Raw genomic sequence first — 26,195 nt, 5'->3', positions numbered from 1 at the left:
TGAGTGAGTGAGAGAGAGAGGTTGTGGAAGTCCACAAGATAAGTGTGAGATGGGCACCAACGAAGGAGTGAAGTTGATCTTCACCGGATTTGGGGTAAGTCACACTTCCGATTTTACGAACCATTTATCACTCTCCATGTAAATTGAAAATATGTAATGCACTATCCTAGCTTCTATTTGTAAATCGTATATTTAATGCCCTTATTTATAGTAGCCTAATAATTAAAGAATAATTAACTGTTTTATCTTTGTTTCCTTGGACTTGTCATTTACACGGGCCTGTGGTTATTAACTTAGTTTCACAGCGCAATGATATCTATGGAGCACAAAATTCGTAAGATTATGAATAAAATTCGATCACGGCATTTGGGATGTTTACATTAGCGGGATGAATAGAATCAATGTTGCAGTAGGGTCACACCCGTTTACAATAAAAACAATCATACGCCCGTTAACAATGACATACAAATACAAATACAAATACAACGCCACAACAGGCAAATTGCCCAACGAGGTGGCTGACTTAAGAACATCATGGATCCCCGAGTCATTTTTTGGAGGCCCTACTTACTACTGCTACACCCCCCCCCCGCGGAACCCCCAACGAATCGGTACATGCGGGAATGTGCGTGTACGTGTAGTGAAACCTGACGTGAAGCTTTTGTTTCTCTGTAATGCTTGTTATGTGTAGTGCTGCCATCTGCCACCAGTTTTTCTAACTATGAGTGAAGTGTTATGATTGAATGATTTATCGTTGTAGGACTGTTGCTCTCTGTGGCGAGACTTTTTAACGGGGAGATCGGCTCGCATTTGCGCCTTGAAGTTGGGATCCACAGAAAACCAACTTCAGCCGGTTCAGCCATAGATGAACCAATGACATGACCAATTTTTCTTCACATGTAGAAAAATTTGTAGAGGAAGCCTCGTCAACACTCCAACATACTTGATGATATGAAGAAGAAGAAACGGCAAACAGAAATCACAATGTTCTTTCAGAAAACATCGCCAACAATCGCTGCGCCCTCTTTTACATTCCCTTCTACACTATGCTCTTCTCATGATGTTCAATAAACGAGATATAGAAAAAAAAACCTATGGTTTCGGTTATTCGGGGATTTCCGTATTCGCGGTCACCCCCGGAACGTAACCCCCGCGAATACGGGGGGGGGGGCCGACTGTACATGTCGGTCGACGTACGTAGCCAGACTGGAATGTGTTGTGAGATCATGCAAGATGATGCCTGGTAATTGCCATCAATAAAAAACGCAATAAAAAATATAAAAAAATGCATTAAGACACCAAACTGGAGTTGCCTTCAATGGAAAATCAATAGGGTTTTAAATGAAAGTAAAGCAAATATTGTGCAAGTCACATTATGTAAAAGTTTTTCAAAGCACTTTCAAAGCTTTTTGTGTAAAAATTTATACAAATTCCCTCAAAATTACATTCACAAATCCAGAATTTTATATAAGCGTATGTATTCGGTATCGATATTTTATCCTGTGTTGAAGCTGTTATTGTTTTCTTGACAAAGTTCTTAGTATAACCATTTTTCGTGAGTAAGTTTAGTGATAAAATAGTAACGTAATTCTTCCTAAATTGTTTTTTTTTAATTGCCGGGGATCATGTTTCACTACTGGAATTTTGTCCATATGTGAGAGCCAGGCAGAAGAGAGCCTGTTTGTAATATTACGGCAGTCGTCGAGTGAAAAACACAGCAGTTTGGTACATGAAACGAGAATTTGGTACATTGAAAAGGTTCCGCTGATATTAAAAAAATAAAGACAGGCCACGAATTGGCAAAACACAGCAAAGGAAAAAGAAATGTTCAGTTCCACGATTAATTAACCGTTTTAATTGACAAGAATTGAAACATCTCAAGAGTAGAAAAATTTTGAGAGATCATATTAAGCAAATGAGGTACCCTGTATGCTATTACATGACAAAAAAAAAGTATTATGAATAATCAATATTTAAAAAAATATGGGATGTCTCACTTAAGGTAGCACACTGTATTTATATGAGTTAAATAGATTTTAATAGCATAAAAATATCATTTAATCTTTGCAAAATTACTTTTCTATCATTGTTTGTCTTTATTTGAAAAATATAAGAAACTCGTGCTGCTCTTGAGAGCAACACTGCCAAATGCTGCTGGTTGAAAGGAGATGAAAATCCTAAAAAGCAAAAAGCTCTACGACATGAGGGTACTAATACTGATCTCTATTTTAATTTTTTATTCATTTTCTTGACCTGACCTGACGTGAGATTTTTTCGCCAGTCCCACGGAACTTATTTTTAGGCCGTTCTACTGGTCTTATCAGTGGTACTTCATAGGAGGATAACTGAAATTATTCATTTGCTTCAGTCGCGCATGATAGTTTTAACGTCAAATCTTTCGCTCACGTCACATGACCGCTCAATTTCCATTATCAAGCACCCGATATAATGTCCACGCAGCGTTTGACCACACATCTGTGAGTCCTAGTGTTTTTCCTCGAGACATCAAGGTGGTAATCTCTTCTCGTTTTTGATTCCTTGTCACACATCCTGTAAAATTTTAATTAACAAGTTTGGCAAAATTATGTGAAAAGAGATTAAAGCGGTAAAATTTTTACTCTAATTTTGTGGTTAGCATCGTCTATCATTAAAATTATGAACTGAACTCAGGAAAAAGAAATAAAAATGAAATTTAAAAATAAACGACGAGTATGAAACAAATTCTCAAGATTAAGGTGAAGTGTGTCCCAAGCAACAATTTTTTAGCGTTACTCCATACATAAAATCTGCGTGAGAATCTCTCGCGACAGAAGTGAAACTTCTAGGTTTGGCATGACTAGATTTACCTCAATTGAATTCAATTTTAATTATTTAAAATTGAATGTAGACATATTAAATTAAATGCCGTATTAATCCCATAGTAAGTGCCATGTGTGGCAGATTTGTTCACTAAACATTTCTGGCGATGATCGTGGTTGGCCCTAAATCAGAGGAGGGGGGAGGCTTTATATGGGACCAAGTGTCTAGTACAAGGTTCTAGTACTATACAATACAAATACAACGCCACAACAGGCAAATTGCCCAACGAGGTGGCTGACTTAGAACATCATGGATCCCCGAGCCATTTTTTGGAGGCCCTACCTACTACTGCTACACCACACATGCACCCCGCCCACACCCATTTCATGACGTTATTTCATGACGTAAGAACTCAATAAGTAAGGGTTACTTGAAATTGGACCCCTAAGGGGTCATAAGAGGGTTTCAAATGTAAATTAAACAAATCACGTCGAAACCACTGAAATTCATGAAATTTGGTGAAAAGATTTACTTCATGACTGAAAGACCAACTACTTGGTCTAGCCATGGTCGTTATGAGAGCTTGTGAAGCCCTATTTCATTTCAGATACTAAGAAATCATCTACCTCTCTCTCTCATTTTCTATAGAATTACCCTTTTTTTTGCAAAATTCGTTTCTAAGCTAATTTACGCCATATGATTTCCATGGGCTGAATATGATAAATATTATATCAAAAAATAAATTATGAATAACTAACCTAGAGTGTTGTCGTTTTTTATTTTTCTTAACGGGTCTGTACATTTAATTATTTCGTGTTTTTCCACGGGCTGTAGCAGTTCCAATTTGATGAGAGAGTCGTCCGGAGAGAGTTAATTTTTTTTTCAAGTCTTGATAAATTCATCGATCGGTATTTCACAAAGATTATAATTTTCATAATATTCGTTTTTTATGCCATTAGGATTCTTTGGATTTCAATTGCTTCTGTTATTTTAGAATCCTCATCCGTACTTTACCGTGGGGTGAGCGAGTACTAGAAAGTTGACAGGGTTGCCCAAAAGCCGCAGTAAAATTCGATGATTTCATAACGGCGTTTTTGACGTGAAAACGTCTTTGAAATCGGTACCAGATGCGGTGCCTAATAGAGCGAAAGTTTCTCTCGAAGTAATTTTGAACTTCAATAAAGAAATAGACCAAGCAAAACCATCTTCGTCTCGACTTGAAGATAAGGCCCCTTTCACACGGAGCGGATGCGGGTCCGGAAGAAGTTTTAACAATTGGAATATACTGCGCCTTTCAGACGAGCCGAAAAATCTCCGCACCTAGGAAATGTTCATGCGGGTCCGGACGTCGTCCGCATGTGTCAAAACCTAACTGCGGGTTCCGCATCCGCACATAGAAGTTTTGACAATAGGTTTATTCGGAGCTATTCACACGATGCGGATGCGGAGCGAATTCGTTCGCATCTTTGGCTACTTTTTGAAGGTGATTTTTCACGGAATTTTTTTAATTATTTGCCATAAATACCCTTAAAAACACCATATGATGGTCCCTGCTCATTAATATAATGTACCTACATACGTCTATCCCTCCGTTTTCTTCTGAGATGGAGATATAGCAACTTTTACTGCCTTTTGTCCATATTTCACAATTTTATACAATAAAACCTGTCAACAACGGCCACTGACGGGACCAAAATTATAAGCCGTTCTGTTCATTACGAGTATTTAATTGACTACATACTTTAATAACTTTTAAATTTAATTTAAAAATTTCAATTTTTTTCTTTTTAAATTTTTAAAATTATTTGAAAATATAAATATCTGAATTATTATTTTAAATATTTGCTATTTTTTTAAATTTTTAATCTGTTAATTTTTTTAAACTTTAAAAAAAAATACTTGTATTAAACAACGCTATCCACGTACGGTGTTCACTCAGGGCCGGATTAAGTCGTTTGAAGACCCTAGCACTTGAATATTTTTGGTGGTTCCCCCGATACCTACAAGTATATTTTACTCGATATTCAGTCTATAAACTTAAAAAAATGAAATTTTATATTTCAGAAGTGAGACTAATCTAAGGATGGGATTTCACTCTAAAAGATTTATGAAAGTTATTTTATAAAACTTGAAAAATGTGACCAATAAACACATCTGTTACATTCGAGAGAACTTAACTGGTCCGCCTATTGGTTGCATTTTTCAAGTTTTATAAACGAACTTTTATAGTGTAATCCCGGCCTAAGACAGAATTGTGATGTGAATATTTCTAAGCACAGGCATTTTGAAAGTCTCTACCCCTCCCCCCCCCCCCCATTTCTACTTGCAAATTCTTTGATATCTCCTGAATTTTTTTTTCTTTTTTTTGGAACATCGAATGTTTTGGATGTTTTTGGATTTGATTTCTCGAACATTGGATGTTTTTGGAGAAAATGTTTCTTTCATATTTTTCCGAAAAGACGGATTTTTTTTTTTCAAAATATTTTGAAAATATTTGAAGACATTTTCTCCTATCGACTACTTGTGAGGTTCTGAATGAAGACATCTTTATTCCCATATTCTTTGTGGCTCTAGATTAAACCACCAAAGAATGCCTCTAGGCTGCCTATGGGCACTGAATCAGGGGTGAGGGAGAAAAATAATTACAAAAATTGCGAAAAAACAGTTTTTATGCACGAATTTCAAACTAAAGATGCGGGCGATTCGTCCGTATCTTCAGTGCTCGTTTGAAAGGGTATGCGGACCCGCGTCCGCATCCGTTCCGTGTGAAAGGAGCCTAAAAGATGAGTGTTTGTATCAGTACTACATTGGCATACGTGGTAGCCAGACATCGCGCGGAATTCGTTCTTACAAAGTGAGCCCATGATTTTTAACTTTTCGGATTCGACACGTGTCTATAAATCATATGTCAAAGAATAACAATTCGATTCGAGTGAACTAAACCCATTTTGGGTTTCAAGTCTGTATCTTGAAAACTTGATAAGATACAAGGCTGTGAATTTGAAACGTTTGAAAATTTCCGAATTTTCTTAAAATGTCATGGTATATCAGGGCAAAGTACAATGAGAATTACAAAGATCGGGTATTACAAAGAATGCGTAGAGCATAAAATTCCAAATAACACCAAACACACCGGGCGCAGTATTATCGCTAATATGCAAAGTCATTCCTTAAGTCCTATGGCAGCAAATTACAATGGTCATAAGCCATTTTATCTGATCTGACATGTGATACACACACACACAGGCTTACAAAATATTTATAAAATTCAATGTATTGCATATCATATTAATTGCATCTCCAAATCTTATTAAAAGGACATATTTCAATTACACTTGAGGAGAAAAACATTAAATCACGCATTTCAAATCGCTTAAAGAAATGAAATTTAGTGCAACACACACACAAGTTGTGTCATCTCAAAGTTAGGGAGTCCTTTTTAGAACACCAACAGTCGCAACAAGTCTTAATCAAACTACAGTGGAACCTCTCGATAACAGATGCCATGGGAACCAAAAATTTGTTCGTTAAAAAGGATGCGTCCATTAATAGTCAGTCAAATACATCGAAGTCCTATTCCTCGGGATTTCACAAAAGTGTCCATAATGGGGACTGTCCGTTATGGAAATTCCACTATGCACAAGCATTTGCTATGAATCATAAAGTAACAGTCATTGTCTTTATTTTGTTTCTCATACATTTTTGTAGTGGTGGTTCTTGTTCCTGCACCGGACGAGTGGTGTTGCGTTCAACACTATCGATCCTCTACTTGATGTAATCGCCGCGATCGCCTTTGTAGGTGACGTAGGTCATCGCACCGCAATCGCATCTGATCTTCTGGACGACTCTCTCACCGGGATTCAACAGGATTCCATGAGATCCGTTATAGGAAATAGTTGTTCTTTCCATGACCCTCAGCGAGAAACGCTTAGAATCCAGTTTCTTTCCAATGGTTATCGGGACGTCGCCGTGTTCGCATGGTAAATTTATCGACAATAACCTTTCAAGGAGACTCCTGTCGAAATGTTGGGGAAATCGTCTCGTTATTGCAGTGGCTTTGACACGATTCTTTCCATTTCGTGTTCCTCTGGACATGGTTCCTTCTGAAGGATTTGAACTCGAATTCTGAAGCATTCTAACGCCTTCCCCCGGAAGAGGCGATGAACACTTACAACGCAACCTACACCTCCTGTGAGTGCGTTGTATCCAATCTCCACCGTCATCTTCGTTGTCACTTTTATATTCCGATGAGTCTGTGTGAAGATCGGAATGATTGTACATCAGCTGGTGCTCATGAGGCTCTTGCTGATCCGATTCTGAATCCAATGGATCGAGATCGGCTATGGTGTTGGCGCGCTTCAGCGTGAATAATTTCCGATCCAGACATCTGATCCCAGAGCTATTTCTAGGCCTTGATTCGGCTCTTCGGGGAACGTGCTTTTTGAGCAGTCCAGAACTTGGAATCGCCGTTTCTTTTGCAGGACTGTTTAAAGTACAAGACGCCTGAAAGAGGCTTGAAAGTGTGTCCTCGACCTCTTTCATCCGGAACGGGTGTTTCTGCAGCTCGTGCGAGTTCCTTTCACGCATAGAACACGTATCCACTTTGACTGTGGTCGGACAGGTACAGACGTTCATGCACGTCTTTTCAGAGCTTTCCGAAAAATCAGAGTTGCTCTTCCAGCTGCTCACGAAATCATACGTCTCAGCGACACGAAGATGGCCGTTCTCGTAATCGAAGACCCTTTTCTTGACGGATAGGGCTTGCTGCACGAAATTGTTTTCATCGACGCCGTCCGGAAACGTGTTCTCGCTGTTCTGGAAATGGGAGGCAATTTTGCGGCAGTCGTATATGTTGAACTTCTTGACCACATTCACGATCTCCGAGCAGACTTCGCCGAGGAAATCCTTGTTCGATAGGACGAGTTCCGGTATCAGACGGAACGATCCGTCACCTAGAAAATAAAACAGTGATGTGTGTCTCTTTATAAGATCTTCAATTTGTTCAGGATCGCAGTCGGAGAAAGCTTCTGATCCCATGCGACCCAGAGTCATCAGGTCACTAGCTTTCACTGGCGCAGAGTCGTAGAACGAAGCGATCCGGCGTAACCGCTGCACCCACCAGTCCACAGTCAATGCCTGCAACTGGGGACCAATGAAATGCCTTTTCAGTTTGCAGCTGTGGTCATTCCGCACCAGAACCTTACTCATACAGCCCAAAAATTCTTTGACGAAGTTTAGTTTAAGCCCACCGAAAATGGCGACGAACCTCAAGCATAGCTCGTAACAAGACTCGTCTCCTTCGAACATAGCTCTGCGTATGGCGATGAGGTTGGAGGGATCAACCCGATTTGACATGAGGATGTTTTTGGCCAGCTTAAACAGCATCCAGGTGGACCAATCGCTGACGAGCTTTGACACAGCACTAGCAACTGATTTTTCGAGAAAGTCTTCTAAATACTCTTCACGACTCGTTTGGAAGTGGTCCTCGACAGAAGCGTAGTTTCGACTGACTTCGCCGGTTCTCATTTTCCCTTCGAATCGGTAAAATACCTCGAACAGTTCTTTAACGCTGGGGCATGCCAGTTTATGAAATTCCAGCATCTTCCTTCGAGCATCCTCGTAATCTTGAACCATTACCGCTCCTTGTAGTCCGGTCGGTAAACACTCTTGGGCATCAAAGTAGTTTTGCATAACTCGCAGCAACGAACACAGCAAGCATAGAAACTCTGTTCGGATTCTGCTCTCGCCCCTCAACTGGTCACGTATGTTATCGGCCCTGGAACGATACAGATCTATGCAACTTAACTCAGAGCTGCCCACGATTAGGTTTGCTGACCTCGAATTACAGCGAGCAAAATGGCACGAACGGGCCGCGATCTCTTCGGAGCTCTGGCACGAGATATCTTCTTTTTCATATTCACAAAACTCTGTGAATGGTATGTAATCATCACTACGGCTGAAGAAGCTTTTCGCATTCGTCTTGATGAGTCGGGAAATCTCATTCAGGTATCGCAATTCCACGATCTCCACGACTGTGAGAATGAGAGCCTCAAATAGGGGTTTCGGAAGGTTCAGCAAGAGCCGGGATCTGTAACTGTCCGAGCACAAACCAAAAAGCAAGTAACAGGAAATCGACTGAAGATTGTTCCTATGACATTCAAGGCGAGGGAGGAACTTCAACATGTATTCTTCCTCTTCGGTATCGGATTCACTGTACCTCCCAGCGAGACAGACCACGTCTTCGTCCATTTCTTCGTTGTAGATCACGTAATATTGCTCCTGATCAAGCAGGAATTTTTTCATGGCTGCCAAACTAGCAGCAGAATTGTCGTGTTTGAGGAATTGTTTCCAGAAGAGCTCGTTCTTTAGTTTCTTGGCTGAAGTTATTCGTTTCTTCCGACGAAGAAGGTCGTTTATAGTGGGGACCACCACGCTGCATATCTTTATCTCCTCAGCAACTTTAATATCTACGTTTTTGTCTGGTGCACACGCCATGTCTCTTCTTCCTATACTACGAGTCTCGGCCTCACTGGCACCTGCAATAAGATGGAAAATTAAAATTAATAGATCGCTAGGGGGATGATTCTCTTCACCAACCACTACTATCGACTAATATAGGAATAAAGTCACTTGTTTAGGTTGCTTCAGGGCTATGTTAGCGCATACTCATCCGGGAATACTCCCCCATACACACCCGGCTACCCTTTCACATCAATTGTGTTGGCTCCCAATGTATTGCTTGCCCAGAGGGCCACAGATATGCCTTTCATTTTCTGCTTCACTGATTTCTATAATTTGTTCTTGAGGTATGGAAATCCATGTAGAAGTGGTACAGATAGCTCTAGGTCATGTTGGTCTAGGCCACGTGTGGCTTGTCCAGATCTTACTACCACTTTATTACCTTTCAGGGGTGCGTTGTGCCGGAATCGTGAGTGCTGCCCCATATATGTTAAAAATTCTTAACCCTTAAGCGGCACAGCAGAAATCCCAAACCTGCTTCAAAATGACATATATTTTTTAATGACGTACCCTTTTTCCAATTTTCAGCGGGTCCAAAAATGGATATAAGGAAAAGTGTTTCATTGGGGAATCAATTTAACAATGTCAATGCTGAAATAAGAGGCTTTTAAGGAAGCGAGATATCTCGTCAATGCCGCTTGAATGGATAAGGAAGTGTAATGATTGAATATTTGTGCAGTTGTAAGGTCTGTTGCTGTCTGTAGCGAGACCGACTAGCATTTGCGCTCATAACTTGATAAAGGTTGAAGAATCCTGCTTCCCAACACGAATTTGCATAAATTTTGAAGGGTATCAACAACGTTCGAGATCAGACCATCGAAATCGCCGAAGAAAAGTCTTCATTAATAACACACAGTCTTTTATGCAGGGCTATGGTGCACACTATTAATCACCCATGAGTCTACAGTGAAGTAATTGAGAAGAGCTGAACCATATCTATGAATCAATTGGATACTGAATCACATTATTGGACACAGAATTCAAAGGTTAATACTAAACAGATTGTGTAACAGTAACGTGAAAAACATGTGGCCTGGCACCTTCAATAAACACGCTCCTAAGGCGCCTATAAAGTAGACGAGACTCATCGTCCATCTTCGCGCAAAGAACATATTTACCGCTCCAAGTGATATCTCGGAAATCGTTAAACAAAATCAGGATAGGAAACAACGATTGGCTATAGCTATAACACCGACGTCATACTTTTGCTCGAAGATGGCAGATGAGTCAGCTTGGTATTTCAAAGAGCTCCATACACACTCTGAAGAATGTTCACGACCATGTGATGTGATTAAAAATACGAAAGATTCACCTCATGCACCATCTGTACGAAAAGTTCCCGGACACTCCCGACTTGTCTGCAAGTTATAAGTCTGACGAATAGGCTGCGTGGGGTACACTGTCATATTGTTTGATGAGGAATTGCACCACAAATACACACGAGTGTGCCAGTGCTAGCCCCAAGCCCGTCCAAAAATTTTGCATCGGCTCTACTTTTGTTAATAACAACAGTTATGGTGAGTACTGAGCCATTACTGTCTGAGCAATCCAGCTTCTCAGCACTTCTGAGCTATCCAGCTTTGACTAGGGTTCAAATTGTCAAGATATTTCATGAAATTAAAATCACCAACAACAATAATGAGTCATCGGAACGCTCCTTGGAAACACGCTTCATTTACATAGTCGCAGAGAGAAACGTAGAATTCCATCCGGAGTTGCTAAGTATACTGTCACGATGCAAATTGGTTGGCATCGCCAAGGCGATTTCACTGCGACGGTGATCTCAATTTCGTTCTGCCTTGGGCACTTGAAGCCAATTTTACAGAATGCCAAAATAGTGCAGAAGACACCAAACGGGAAAATTTTTGATGCGTAATTGCTAAACCGATTTTAAAAGACCGCTATACTTGGGCTGACCATATTTCCTCGAAAAAAATACGGGAAATCGGAATTCGAAAACGGAAACACGCGAACTTTGCCAGTTATCGCCAAAAATGGAGCAAAGGTCGGTAAAGCTGCCAACTCTTGCATGAATTAATGAAAAAAAACCAACGGCGGGAAACGAAGCACTACTGCAAATTGCAGTAAATTATAGGATGAATTCCATGAAATAAAATGTTCAAAGAATATGACGAACATGTAAAATGAATTTATTATTTATAATCGTAACTATCGTAGTATAATTTGAGAGTGCAAAAATAATTACAATCCTTCTTTTCAATGAATAAAAATTCAAGTGGCTTCGGGGAAAATACGTGATAAACCTGGAACGTTATATAAAAAAGTCGGACGGAAAAAATTACGTTAAAATACGGGACTTATGGTCACCCCCGTTTGGTATTACGTGACTTGGCATATCCAAGTCCATTCCCGTTCCTCTCTGCTCATATCAAAATGGTGACTAAGAAAGAAAATAGGAATAAATGACTTACCACGGAAGAAATGAAAAAAAAATTGGGGGGGGGGGGGGTGGGCTAAATAACACTTCACAGCATTTACCGCCATATTTAGCACGTAGGCAATGTGAAAAGTAAAGTCATAGGCGAAATACAGAGGGGAGTAATGGGGCTATCGTTCCCCCCCAGGGCCGTCTTAAGAGCATCATGGGCCTCCGGGCCAAGTGATTTTTCTGACGCCCTCGAAAATTTGAACCGGTTCTAATTTTTGTCAGCCCTCCATTCAGTGAAAAAGTGTATTGTTATTGGCATAGACGGGAAGGCAGAGGTAGACATTCGCCCCCCCCCCGAATCGAGGAACCTATATCCATCTATGAGTATAGCCCGAGGACTTTTTATACAGACGGTGTAAAGAGTCATCATCATATTTTATTTAAACTTTTTCAAGAAAACAATCATGAAAATGATTAAAAAAAATGTTGAATATGTAACACAAATATAGTTTCAGACAGGGCTGCGATTAGGGCTTGGGCAGGGGGGCTGGGCACTCAACCAGGAAGGGCACAAAGTTCAGTTTTGTTAATCATTAAAAATTACGAGAAGGGGAGGCGCCAAAATACATACTTCTTCCGGTCGACCAAGTCAAGGGCGTAGCCAGGGGGGGGGGACTTGGGGGTCTGGTCCCCCCCCCCCCCGAAATGTGAGAAAATGACCGAAAAAAGGGAAAAAGATGGCCAAATCCATTGTTCTGTCACTTTGGTCCCCCCCCCCCGAACGAAATTTCTGGCTACGCCCCTGGACCAAGTCACCTTTTATTTCCAGTTGAGGCCCTGGCTTCTGACATAATATTAGCTTAACGAGCGACGTCATATGTTTCTTAAAGGCACGGCAACATATCAGCCATAATATACAAGCAAGTGGCGTCTCAACGGGTAAGCCAACGGGGCCACCGAGTTGACCAAGAAATCATGGGTATTGAATTTCACTCGTTCTCAATTTTTTCCCAGTGATCACATATGTTTTCGACTTTTCTGTATTTTCCAAGTACATGTATGATTTTTTCTTTTTTTTTGAATACCGGAATTTTGCTTTCTTCCAAAATATACGTAATCGGACCTGAAAGAGACCCACAGAAATTGTTTGAGCCCCTAGTAACCCGACCCCGTTGAGAAGAGGACAATTACACACAATCTGTGAAATCAATTTTTTCTCATATATAAGCACAATAAAAAGAAGTAAGTGTTGGAATCATGTTGAAATACAGTGGAACCTCCCTGTAACGGACACCCATGTGGGAAGAACATTTTGTCCGCTAACGAGAAGTGGCAGTTGAGAAGTGGCTTCTTGATGGATAGTAAAATAAATTGAGGCCGGTCGGCCTGATTCAAAAAAAGTATCCGTTAACGAGAGGTGTTCGTTAACGGGGAGTGTCCGTTATGGGAGGTTCCACTATATTTAAGATTATTGGAAATTATATCCGGGGCGGCTCTAGGGCTGTGCAACAACTCGACAAATATGAAGAGATAGAAGAAATAGTCACATGTCTTACTGACGTAAACAAATCATAGCCGATTATGAATATATTTTAAAAGAAATTACGGCCTAACCACGAAATTTGAATGTTATTGGAAAAGAACTCGAGCAAATGTGAAATAATACTCACAATTTATAAAGACTGGATTGACGACACTATCACCAACACAGTCGAAACAGAGGGGGAATTAATTTCAGTTTTTAAAACGGCACAATAAACAATAAACGCAATAAACGACAAACTTAATCTCACAAAGCAAATTATATCAGTCCGCAAAGAATATTATTCTTCCACCGAACTCTTCGTAAAAAGATTTGGGACAAGCTGCCTCCGTCGCTCCTAATATTGTTTTGATACGCGTCCGATTCGCTCACGTGACTCAAAAAGAATATGCGGTACTACCGATATTAACTCAATGACGTAAACACGCGTCATTGGTGGGCAAATAATCTGTGAATACGGTGATGTTTCCTCCTCCACCAATGGGACCGATTTGATCGATGGTTGGTAGTCTATTTTTGTCGATGTTGGCCAAAATATTTCTGGAAATATCGTGGTCAACGTGTGACGACGGAAGCCATGAATAATATTGCGATTTTTCTACTGCAGCGGTTCTCAACTGGTGCTCCGTGTGCACTTTCCAGGGACTCCGCAGCCACTCGAGCAAAATAAAAAAAAAGTAAATTTGAAAAAAAAAAAAAAAATATATATATATATATATATATAAATATTTTTAAATAATAAGAATAAATCAGTATCCTTGGCGAATACATAAAAAATAATCCTACGGGACTCCACCATAGAAATGTTTTATCAAAAATTTTGAGAACCGCTGTTCTACTGTATTAATTGAAAGGGTGTTAGACACCAAGAAGCCACGGAATTCAAAAATTATAAAACAAAATTCAATAAAACACGAAGGCCGGGATTACACTTTATATGTTTAATAAAAGTTAAAAAACTTGAAAAATGCAACCAATAAGCTGATCGGTTACATTCGAGCAAATGCGAACGATCAAATTATTAGTTGTATTTTTCAAATTTTATAAAAGCAATTTTACTTTTATAGTGTATCCTGGCCGAACTACCGCCCAAACGACAGGATGTTGATTTGTTCATCGTACTCGTCACGAAAGGCGTGCGATAATCTATCGTGAATTTGATTGGCTGTTCAGAAGTCTTGACCCTTTTATATCCAGTAGATTCTCATATCTTACTATGACGCATTTTATTATGACGTCATTATATCTTTTGTTGCCTTTCACCACCGTTGTGGAGACGCTTGGTCAGCCAAAAGAGGCAAGCACGCATTTTGATGCCCTCTTGTAATGTTGAAGGACCTACCCGCTCCCCCTAGTTGATGCCCTGTCCATAGGCTGGCCATATATCATCGAAAGAAATACGGCAAAATACGGGACATTGCCAATTATTGCTAAAAATGACGCCGAAAGTAAACAAAGTTGCCAAATATTGGGGAAATTACGTAAAAATCGAAATATCGGTAAATAAAGCATTACTGCGAATTGCAGCGGGTTTAATTAAATTCCACTAAATGAAACGTTCACCATGACAAATGTGAGAGATAAATATTCTTATTTATAATTGTAATTACCGTAATCTAATTTATGAGTGGGAAAATAATTTGGTTCTTTGGTTTCAATAATGAATAAAAATTCAGGTAAGCTTCGTGTAAAAAACGGGAAAAACCGGTACACTTTCGGTAAAAAGTCGGGACAGCCAAAAAAAAAAGAAAAGAAACCGGGACTGTCCCGGGAAATACGGGACGTATGGTGACCCTACCTGTCAATCACTACTAAAAAAATCCTCAATCTCTGTGTTGTCAAAACTCTCCATCTTTTAACATTGTGTGTGAATCATCCTTGTATATAGGTGATTTTTTCGTCAAAAAACAGTTTTTTCTCTTCTTGGAGCTGTGTAGCATTGCGGATATAGATGAGGCTTTAGAAGGACTCGACGTTATGCAACCATAGACACGGGGGGAGGGATCGAGACAAAATTTTCACGATATCGTTTAATTCATCTTAAAATCAATTTCTAGATATCGTTTCACTGCCCCACCGGTGTTTAAACAGCATCAATAACAGTATCGGCTCGTGGTCGGATATTTTTGGGGGGAGGGGGGGGGGCCCCGAAGTTCCGAAAATATATCGCCATCTATCGGTGATGAAATGTAGTCAAATGCATGCAGGGCCGTAACTACGATTTTTGTCGCCCGGGGAAAACATGATTTTGCCGCCTCCACCAATATAAAATTCGATATTTTTATGTAATGGGTGTTCTTTGTTTCTCCCGAAAACTTGCCGCCCTCTAAATTTTTCCACCCGGGGCAATCGCCCTCCCTGCCCCCCTCTGGTTCCGGCCGTGAGTACATGTACTATTTACAATTAGTAAACTATTGCACTACATTGGAAACTTTTATTTTTGTTTTCATATTATTATCTGTGTATCTATGAAGAATAAAATTAATAATGCCCTGCCAACGCAACATTTACGTAAATAGTTTGCGCAGCGAGTTTAATCGATATCTCAAAACAACGTTGAAAATTATCATTTAAGTTTAGCAGTTGTCATCGGCAATGGTTTTTGCAAATTGTGTGAAAATTCATACTCTCCTTCAAATATCAGGGGTCTGAGCCCAGCGAAAATTTAGGCACGTTTTCCGCAAAATTCCGGATCTTAAAACGGACCCTTCACCAAATTCTTGACCTGAAAAACCTGAAAGTTCATGAAATAAACATTAATGAAACCATAAATTTGGAATTTCATTTCTTTTGTGTAGATAAACTAGATTACTTCGCTTCTCGCAAAATTACTTATTTTTCACAAAATTACTTATGTTTCACACAAAATTACATTTTTTTCACAAAATTGCTTATTTTTCACACAAAATTACTTATTTTTCACACAAAATTACTTATTTTTCACACAAAATTACTTATTTTTCACAATAATAAGGGAAATTTTCACAAAAACAGGACCCTTCAAAAAAAACTAAAATGGTGTGAACTAAGGCCCGGGATACCAAAGCCAGAAGAACTATACTGGAGAGCAAGAGTCGATACTATAGACCAGTGATTCTCAATATTTTCACACGCGGGGGGGAGGAGCTCTTTTTAGTAAATAATTTCTGTGGCGGAGCGCCGAAGGCCTCTCGTTTTATTTATTTATCATAGTTAAAGGTTTGATTTTATTCTCCTCGAGAGGTCGCGGAGCCCCTGGGAAGGGCACACAGAGTCCGCAATAGCTCCACAGAGCATCGTATAGAGCAGTGTTTCTTAACCTTTTTCAGCTCATGGCCCCCTACGGATCACATTTTTTTCTCGTGGCTTCCCTGTCCTATCCAGGGTCCCCTCTATCCTCATCCAAAAGTGAGATACTTTCTATTTTTTTTATTATGAATGAAATTTTAATAAATGAGATCAATCTCTGGAATCCTGGCTAGGCACGGATTCAAATGGTGGATTATCATCTCTCCCAGGAGTCAAATGATATTGCAAAAAACGGTCTGTGTAAAATATAGGACGATCTAACGAACATGCACGATAAATCGACCCTCTCAACGCATCAACCGTTGCTCTCTCTCTGGCGACCCTCCATACTTAGCTGGAAGTAACAGCTTACATATGGAAATCATAGTACCAGATCCCATATATAGTGCAGTCCCCCTACCTCCATTATAGACATGAAGACCCGGGTCGTGCCCCACATAGACCCAAGTGTTAAGATGCTCCTGGTTGTATGGACGGATCTGATGAATTCTGAAAGTAGTAATATTTTTCAACCATGTTTCACTTTTAAAGCTTTTCTCTTAACAGCTCTCTGACTCCCTTCACCACCTGTCGTGGATCACCTTTCTTCTGATTTTCTCACGTGGCCCCCCTAGAATAGCCTAATACCGCAAGGGGGCCATATGGCCCCAGGTTGAGAACCACTGGTATAGAGCACTAATGCGCAAACTTTTCTCGAAGCGCGAAGCGGTTCGCGCATCACTGGTATAGAGCAGTGGTCGGCAAACCGCGGCTCTTTGGCCCCTTCAGTGTGGCTCTTTCACAAAATACCACAGGCGGGAGCACAAAAATTCCAGATTTTTGGAAAATCATGTTTAGACACGCATTTTGTTCTTGCTCCCTCCCCTCCCAATCGAGTCATCTTTTTCACGGGTTTTTGCCGAAAAAAAGAGTGAAAGCCTGACGCTGCTCTCACGTGACACTTCCGCGACCAATCAAAACTGGATTTTGGGTCGAAACTGGGAAGTTCGCGAAAAACTTGTCGAAAACGAGACGTTTTTCGTCGGGGTACTCGGGGTAGATAGACGCTAAAGACGAGTCTTCTCTCAGAACATGAAGAGGGGGCGGCATGCAATGTTTTCCATACTAAGGAACGTAAACCTCTACCTTGCCAGATCATAGAAGACGATGCTCCTGGGCCACCACCTCTCATGACGGCTCTCCCGAGGCCTTCTCTCTCCATCCAACATCGGTCAACGCTGCTAGAAGCGATCCACCACACATCTGAAGACGACGCTCCTGCACCACCACCTTACCACCTCTCATGACGGCTCTCCCGTTGCCACCTCTCACCCATCCAACATCAGTCAACAGTGCTAGGAGCCATCCACCAGGGGCCACACCTCTGATGAAGACGCTCCTGGGCCACCACCTCTCACGACGACTCTCCCGTGGCCACCTCTCTCCCCATCTGCATCCAACATCGGTCCTCGCTGCTAAAGCAATCCGCCAGGGGCGACCATCCGAAGACGATGCTCCTGGGGCCTCTGCCCCACAAGATGGGCCCGTCTTGGGCTTTCATCGACGACGTCCTCCGGCTAACATCTCGTCGGACGAGCTTACAGTGAACCCGTCTTCCACACATTTCCCGGAGAAGGGAGCCAGATATCCGTAAGACAACAAGTAAAATAATAACTTAATAAACTTTAAGTAAAGTTTATTAAGTTAAGGAGGTTAAGTTAGGGAGAGCGTTGTGGAGTGAAATAAGATGTAGTGTGTCGAGGATATTGAAAAAGTTATGTTGAGATGGTTTGGATATACAGTCGAATCCCGTTTTAACGAATACCGTTACAGCAAAAATCTCGTTTTTACGAACACTTTTCTAATCCACCAAATAAGTTTACATAGGTACGATGCTAGGTAACCTGGAGTTCCTTTATAACGAAATTTCGTTTTAACGAAGTGATTAATCCGGTCTCTTGGCGTTCGTTATAACGGGATTCGACTGTATATAGAGAGGATGCACGAAAAGAAAAAGACGAAACAAAGTATACAAGACGAGTGTGGATGGGAGTGTTTGAAGGGGTCTACCTCAGCGAACGTACCTCAATCAGATGGAGAACGTTTTTAGCAAAGGCCAGCAGAGGAGTACCTTAATTAAGTTAATAATAATGTACCTACCTATATAGTTTAAGTTTGAAAAATTTAGCTCTCAAAACAAATTTCAGTCCTTGTACTGTTGATATTTGACTCTGTTGACTAATGAGTTTGCCGACCACTGGTATAGAGCATTGGTGGTTCCCTAATTGGCGTGGCATGGAACTCTGGGGATCCACTAGAGCTTTTCGGGGATTCCACTGCATCGAAAGCTGTAAATGTTTTCACTGATGTTGCGATGGAAGTATCAATATTGGAGAAATATTCATGTTACTTGGGTTCCGTAGAACAGTCTCGCATAACAATCGAAGGTTCTGTATAAACAGTCTCAACCATTAATGATTCCGAACAAAGTAAAACGTTAGAGTGCCGGCGGTACGAAATTATACTGAAAGTAGGGATAGGCAGGCGATTCCCAACCAGTGTGCCACGGCACTGATGCACTTTAGGCTGACACCGGAGTGCCTCGAAAATTGTGAGAGACATATTTATAGTTCTAATCTCATTCTCTCATTTGCGAAAACAGTTTTGCGGTCCTCTACAATATCTACATATCAGGACCTTCTTAACAGCATCACAGGCCCTCAAGCAAAGTGAGTTTTCTGGGGGGCCCCTACCTGGCTAGAATTACCTGTTACTCAATTTACATACTGCAGAAAAAAATTGACCAGATCTCATTTTCATGATGTGCACTTTAGGCCCGCGGGCCATGCCCAGGTGGGCCGATGCGTTAAAACGACACTGTATATGTGCCCCCCCCCCTTCCCTCCCTCCCAACAATGGTTTGCGACAGTTGTTCTAGTCCATAGGGCTGGGGTTGATTTTCTGTTTTTCATCTTAGTTTTAAAAATATACCGAAAATTAGTTTATGGGAGCCCTGCTAGAATTCTTAGCTTGGAGACCCGTCAAAAACGCTGTCTTAGGAGGTTTTTTGCATTTCAGGTCGTCTCAACGCATAGGCCTTCAAGATAGTGCAGGTGCATAAGGAGGAGGGCCTCGTATTAACGAGGCTAAAAAGCTAAAAAAAATGTTATCGTCGAAGTTTCTGGATTGGTATAACTGGAGCTTCAACCAATGGCATCGGAACCACGATTGCAGTGGGTACTCAAGATCCCACAGTATTTTGTAGCATCGGTATGAGCACCCTCAGTATTAATCCAGAAACCATAGATCAAGTCGAACACCCACATATCTATAATACTTTCGACGCCTCTGGCTTCAAATCTGTTAGAAAGGGTCCTAGAGAATCACTTTGCCCAGGATATCACCCGGGGCGACCCGCGCTGCTGCACTGGGTGCTACTCTAGGAGGGGCGCCAAATCTGAGTTGAAAGGGCAAAAAAAGCTTTGTCGACCAAAAAAAAACGTGGTCGGGGAAAGCCAAAAATTGGTCCCGCACGCCCCCATGTTTTTCGAGCCGCCCATGGTATCTTCATGGTGTTAATTAAGACCATGACTTAATTAACCTAATTGAGAGCTTGATAGGATTTTAGCCTAGGGCCACCAGTGTGACTGGACTTTTGTATTTTAATTCTCTAAACGAAACTGAAAATCGATATGAGGAGTACACAAAGAATCTTAGCCGGGGTTCTGGTAAAAATCAAGCTTCCATCCAAAGTCATGGATTGACGATCCAAAGTCATCCAAGGTCATCACGTGACGCGGGATCACGTCACGTCAGAGTAGTGTGTAGTAACCTCAAGTCACATATTTTTAATTTGTTACTTTATATATTTATATATATATATATATATATATAAACAGAATTTTCTTATATAATATTTCTTTTATGATATAAAACATATTAGCTTCAAATCACGCACAACACGTCGATTGAGCATTCTGCTCCGGTCTGGAGAGTCAAGTCATCGTCTCGCGCAGTCTTCGTACTTGGCGACTGTTGGCCACAGTCTTTGGTGAGCCGCCGCAAATAGATAATTTTAAGCCATGATAATTTATTACAATTTTGTTTAGCAGTTAAAGTCAAAATGCACAAAACATAATCCATACGTTATGTGAGATTGATACTCCGAGGGCTACAGTGGCCGTCGCCACTATTCTGACCAATAAAATAGGATACAACAAAAAATTTTCCCAACTAAAAAAGAACCGCAAAAACAGAAATAATTCTGGGATTTTCGACGGCTATCGTCAATGGAAAAAACCACGAAAAACTCTCACATCGTTTTTTTCTTACGAAAATAGAACAAGATAGCCATGTTTCAACTATAGAAATCATAATGATTATTCCAAATAATACAACAAATAAACGAGAATTATTCGCAACTCGAGGGATCAACCAAAGATCATTTTCTCTACTGACTCCGCTTCTGGTAATGGTGGCCCTGGTATTGGCCTAACCCAGAGGGTCTAGTAACATTTTATTTCGGGCTTGAAATTAATCTAACTTTGATACTAATGCAGTTATTATAAACGATAATTAAAACAATAGACGGATTAAGTGGAACAAATTTTTTTGCACAAAAGAATAATTAGACTGATAATTAACGATTTATAGTACTCCCTCATTAGAAAACTTTTCCATTCTCTAAATATATATTACCACTTCGACATCTCTATTTCTTTAAATCAAATACAAATACAACGCCACAACAGGCAAAATGCCGAACGAGGTGGCTGAGAAAAAAATGCCCATAAAAATATGGATGTCATATATTTCAAAAATACAGCAAACCAATTAAAAATGCAATTAATAAAAATTATAAACAATATATACACGTGGAAATCAATAGTTATTTCATTTAAAAAACAACATTCTTTACCTCTGAACACCTTTCGTTCTTCTGCCAAAATCAACTCTACCTATTTATTCCCTAGAATCTATAAAATGATTTCGAACCATCCTTGATTTGTTGAGGTACCACAATGCGGCGTTCGCATTACATACCCTCCCTATCTAGCCTACATGAACAGGTGCAAATATGCTATTGAAGCCATGACTTTTTTGTAGATTTATTAAGTTTTGCTTCTCCATTTTTTCAAAGCTCACAACCAAAGGGCTTATAAAAATTTAAGGTTCACTATGATAGCCATGACAATGTGGGATCGTGCCTTCCCAGTATCTATTTCTACAAGAACATTGTAGGTCATCAAATGTTTTAAAAATATTTTTGTTCATTTACTCAATGCTCAATATACAGCATTACAATCAAATCCCAATTTTTATCTGCATCTCCTACCTAATGAGACTCATAACTCTATGATCAATGAACTCTATGATCAGAACTCATGATCAAATTTATGTGCAATGCCTTTCCATATTTTGGAAAAGATGAGTCGAGAAATGAAAAAGAAAGTTTTCCTGAATATGTTGTCACGTGACTTGCTGAACCTTATATGAAAGCAGGTAGAAATGTGACCCCTGACAATTATTTCACCTCTTTATCACTTAATAATACAAACTTAGTGGGAACAATTAGAAAAAAACGTAAAGAAATTCCTCGAGAAATACAACAATCAAGGACCAATATACATGAAACTTGTTTTCTCAAACATGGAGACTTTACTTTGAGTGTATACCAAGGAAAGAAAGCTAAAAATGTTGTCATACTAAGTTCAATGCACCAAGGTATTGAAATAGATCACCAGAGTAAAAAAAAACTTCCAGAAACCGCGAGGTTTTACAACAAAACCAAGTGTGGTGTAGATCAAATAGCTCGAAAGTATTCCGTCAGAGCTTCGTCAAGAAGGTGGCCAGTACATGTTTTTTACAATATCCTAGATTTGGCATCAATAAATGCCTGGTTGATTTACAAAAGCATAAATGGAAGCGTCATTTCCAGACACAATTTCCTTTTAAAACTAGCCGATGAACTTAGAGAACCTTATGTGGATCAAAGGTCGAAACCTAGTGTGGCTATGTCGATGCCAACTACAAGTGTGACTGTCTCTAGAAAACGACGATAGTGTCAGGTCGGTCGACGCAATGAAAACAAAACAATTGATATATGCTCAATGTGCGAAAAATATGTGTGCGGGAAATGAATTTCCATCGTAGAAAAAGTGGTGAACTGCAAAAAGTGTATTGAGTAAATTGTAATGAGTGTAACTATATAATAATCCTCTATATGCAATTATAAATATGTATATATATTTGAAGGAATTCGGGAAAAAAATAATTTTAATATTCAAGAAATAAAGTTTTTTGTTCTTGCTATTATACTGTTTCCCTATACTGTTTCGCCATTAAAAAGCAGCTTTTGTGCTGACTTCATAAAATCATTGAAAAATATTTCACTTTTTTCATCCCTAGTATTCGCTTTCAGGATTTTTATCATACAATCAGCCACAATGTTCATAAGTTCACAAATTGGAAAATATTCCTCTTGTTCACACTATTTTTACTTGCAGCCCTTTTTTCGGTAGCAGTAACCTCACCTACATTTAGCACCGTAATATCGTAGTATTGTTATTTTTATTTGTATCAACAGACATTTTGTTGCATCGTGATATGTTGGTATTTTTTACCAAGACCTCTCTTGAGGTGTTATTATCTGTGTTTTGTAATTCTCGGCTCCTTTTGATTGGGAAAAGTAGGCGCCGAGGGTGTAAGGGAGTCACTTTTTTGTGACTGTTTACCACTTTTTTCCCCATTTGGCACCGCTTTTTTCTTAATCGTCTTTGTTTTATCCCTCTTATTTTCCCTATTTGATGACTGCGGCGGGTCGTTCAAGTGTACCTTCATGGCTACAGCCAGGCACTTTTAGATCAGAGGTCCCGTCTTCAATACTGCTGGGAAAATTTTGTTTTCATTGCTGTGTTGAGATCTAAATTGTATTCTAAATCAGTTATTTCTGGGCCATTTTTCGTACCCACGAAAATTCGCTGGATGATTTTTTAAGCAGTTCATAGACTGTACAGGGTTAATCCTGTTTTTAGATGTACATTCAGATCAGGGGCGTAGCCAGAAATTTCGTTCGGGGGGGGGACCACTTTCATTTCGGGGGGGGGGGGACCAAAGTGACAGAACAATGGATTTGGCCATCTTTTTCCCTTTTTTCGGTCATTTTCTCACATTTCGGGGGGGGGACCAGACCCCCAAGTCCCCCCCCCCGGCTACGCCCTTGATTCAGATGTGTGGTGTGACCCAATGAGGCTTTATTCATAATCATCACCAGCATCACTCCTGAGGGACATACACTGAATGATCCCCATAGAGATCAATGTTAAAATTGCCGATTTTAGCTCAGAAATGCGGAAATTTTGCGGGATTTACCCGTCACATCGATAATTTTAAAAATTGAATTGAATTTTTGGTTTTCGAAATATTGAGCTCACTTAGATACGAAGCCTAGAAAATTAAATATAAAATAATGAGCCAGACCGACTTTTGAGGTGGATATTCATGCAATAACATTGATTTTAAATTTTTATTTATATCTTCTCAAGCGTGAAAATGAGAATTAATGTCTCCGTTTGTCTTATATTATCAAATCGCATCTCAATCCATATAGTTTAGGATGTTTTTAAATTAATTATGGGCCCATATAAATTACATCGAAGAAATTCCGCAGCTTTAATCAAGCATTTTTTGAAGGAAAAACAGGCAGATCGATAACTTGAAGTTAAAAAAAAAATCGAAATTTCTAGCTTCCATTAAAAAGAAGAAAAAACGATTCATTTCTATGTTTCTTTAATTTAGATTTGTTTCTTTCATGAATCGCACAGGAAGTCGCCATATTGGTTACCTTGTATGTCCTTCAGAAAAAAAGGGAAATATCACGTGATCCAAAAAGCCTCATACACTTTACACAGCGCGCACATCTGGCGGAAGTTTTTCGCCGTGGGTCGATAAAATTGGCAATTATAGCATTGAACTACACCAGTGATTCCCAACGTGGGCGTTGGGCTGGCCTCCTGGGGGGGGGGCGATGGAATGTTCCAGGGGGGCGGTAGAAGCTACGGGTATAGCATAGGATTCTATGGGTTAGATTGCGTTGGGGAGCGCTGAGAGGAAAAAAATTTCTGAAGAAGGGGGCGATGGGATAAAAAAAAAGGTTGGGAAACTATGAACTACACCCATTCTTTTTCTGTAGAATTCAACCATGATTCGCAAGAAATTGAGGTGTTCAAGCTGATAGATTTGTTTGTACGTGGCAATTCCACTAGCCAGATAGGCAAAAGTATAAATTCCGGAACAGCTGTCGTATGGTCCGCCACTTGGCGATTATTTGGCGCCACACATGTCTGATGGCCCGACGAAGAGTCGCCAAGGCCGTCAGACACTACGGACGCCGAAAAAAAAGCGTGCAAAACATAATAGAAACCACCAAGCATAAAAATATAAAAAAATATCAGTTAAAAAAAAATTACACCTGGCCCATTTTTTTAATAATAAAAAGATCGGGGCATAAGGAATTCCGGGCATAAATATTCCATGCATTAAAACTAAAACCCGGACCCTTTTTTTTAAATAAACGGATCCGGGCATGTTGAATAAATAAATAAATATTCTATGCATTAAAACTAAAACCCGGACCCTTTTTTTTAAATAAACGGATCCGGGCATGTTGAATAAATAAATATTTATGCATTAAAATTAAAACCCGGACCCTTTTCTTTAAGTAAACGGGTCCGGGCATGAAAAATTCTGTAGGTTCATTTTAAATAATAAACCGATAAAACAGAAGGCATGGCAATGGATGAATAACTAATAAATACAACGAAATAATAAAATGGTATGATACAACCTGAGCAGTAGATAATCCAAATAACTAGAGCTACAGAAGGGAGGAATAATAATGAGAGAGAGAGAGACGCGCTGGAAATGGAACAACGGCTGCTTAGAATTTTTGAAAAAACGCGGTGAACAAAAGAAAAATCCTGTTTGTTGAAGCTAGCGCCATCTAGTATCACCCAACGAAACCGGAAAAGTGTTAAAAAATACGGCAACCCAGAGAAGCATTATGACGGTCTTGGCGACTTATCGCGAGAAAAAAGTCGCCAAAGTCGTGGCGGACCATACTGCATCTGTTCCCCAAGGGCGTCGGAAGTGTTTCGAAACTGTGGGTGCTCGTCTTTAGTTTTATATCGGAAATTTTAATTTCTGGATCAATTCTGGGGGTGCTCGAATCCATGTCACAAATTACCGTGGCTGCTTGAGCACCCACAGCACCCCCGGCTCCGACGCCACTGATTACTGCTCCGTGATCATTTTCAGATCCTAAGTAGAGCGTTAAATGTTTCCCCACAGTTTTAGCTGAAAACCCCGGCGCTTCACATATTTTTCTCATTGAATTCAAGCTATCATACTTCGTTACACGCAAAAAGGGGGGGGGGGGCGAACTTTCGTTCGTTTAACTTCCACCCACGGATTCCTATTGGTTGGATGAGGGTCCCCCCCCCCCCCCCCATGAACGTCATCTCTCTTATTTTGCTCTTCTCCCGGAGAACTAACGCCATCTGTGGACACAATTCGGTAATCAGAGGTTGCATTTTTTTGAAGTTTTTCCTTTGGCTCATTTCCCATTTGGAACTTATTCAATAATTACGGAAGCGAATGAAAGTATTTGAAAAATATATT

This window comes from Pholcus phalangioides, unplaced genomic scaffold (assembly GCF_987345545.1).
Source record: "Pholcus phalangioides strain wild (caught in Gottingen) unplaced genomic scaffold, Ppha-v1.0 ptg000017l_1, whole genome shotgun sequence".
Taxonomy (NCBI): Eukaryota; Metazoa; Arthropoda; class Arachnida; order Araneae; family Pholcidae; genus Pholcus; species Pholcus phalangioides.
Note: the sequence above shows the minus strand (reverse complement) of the source record.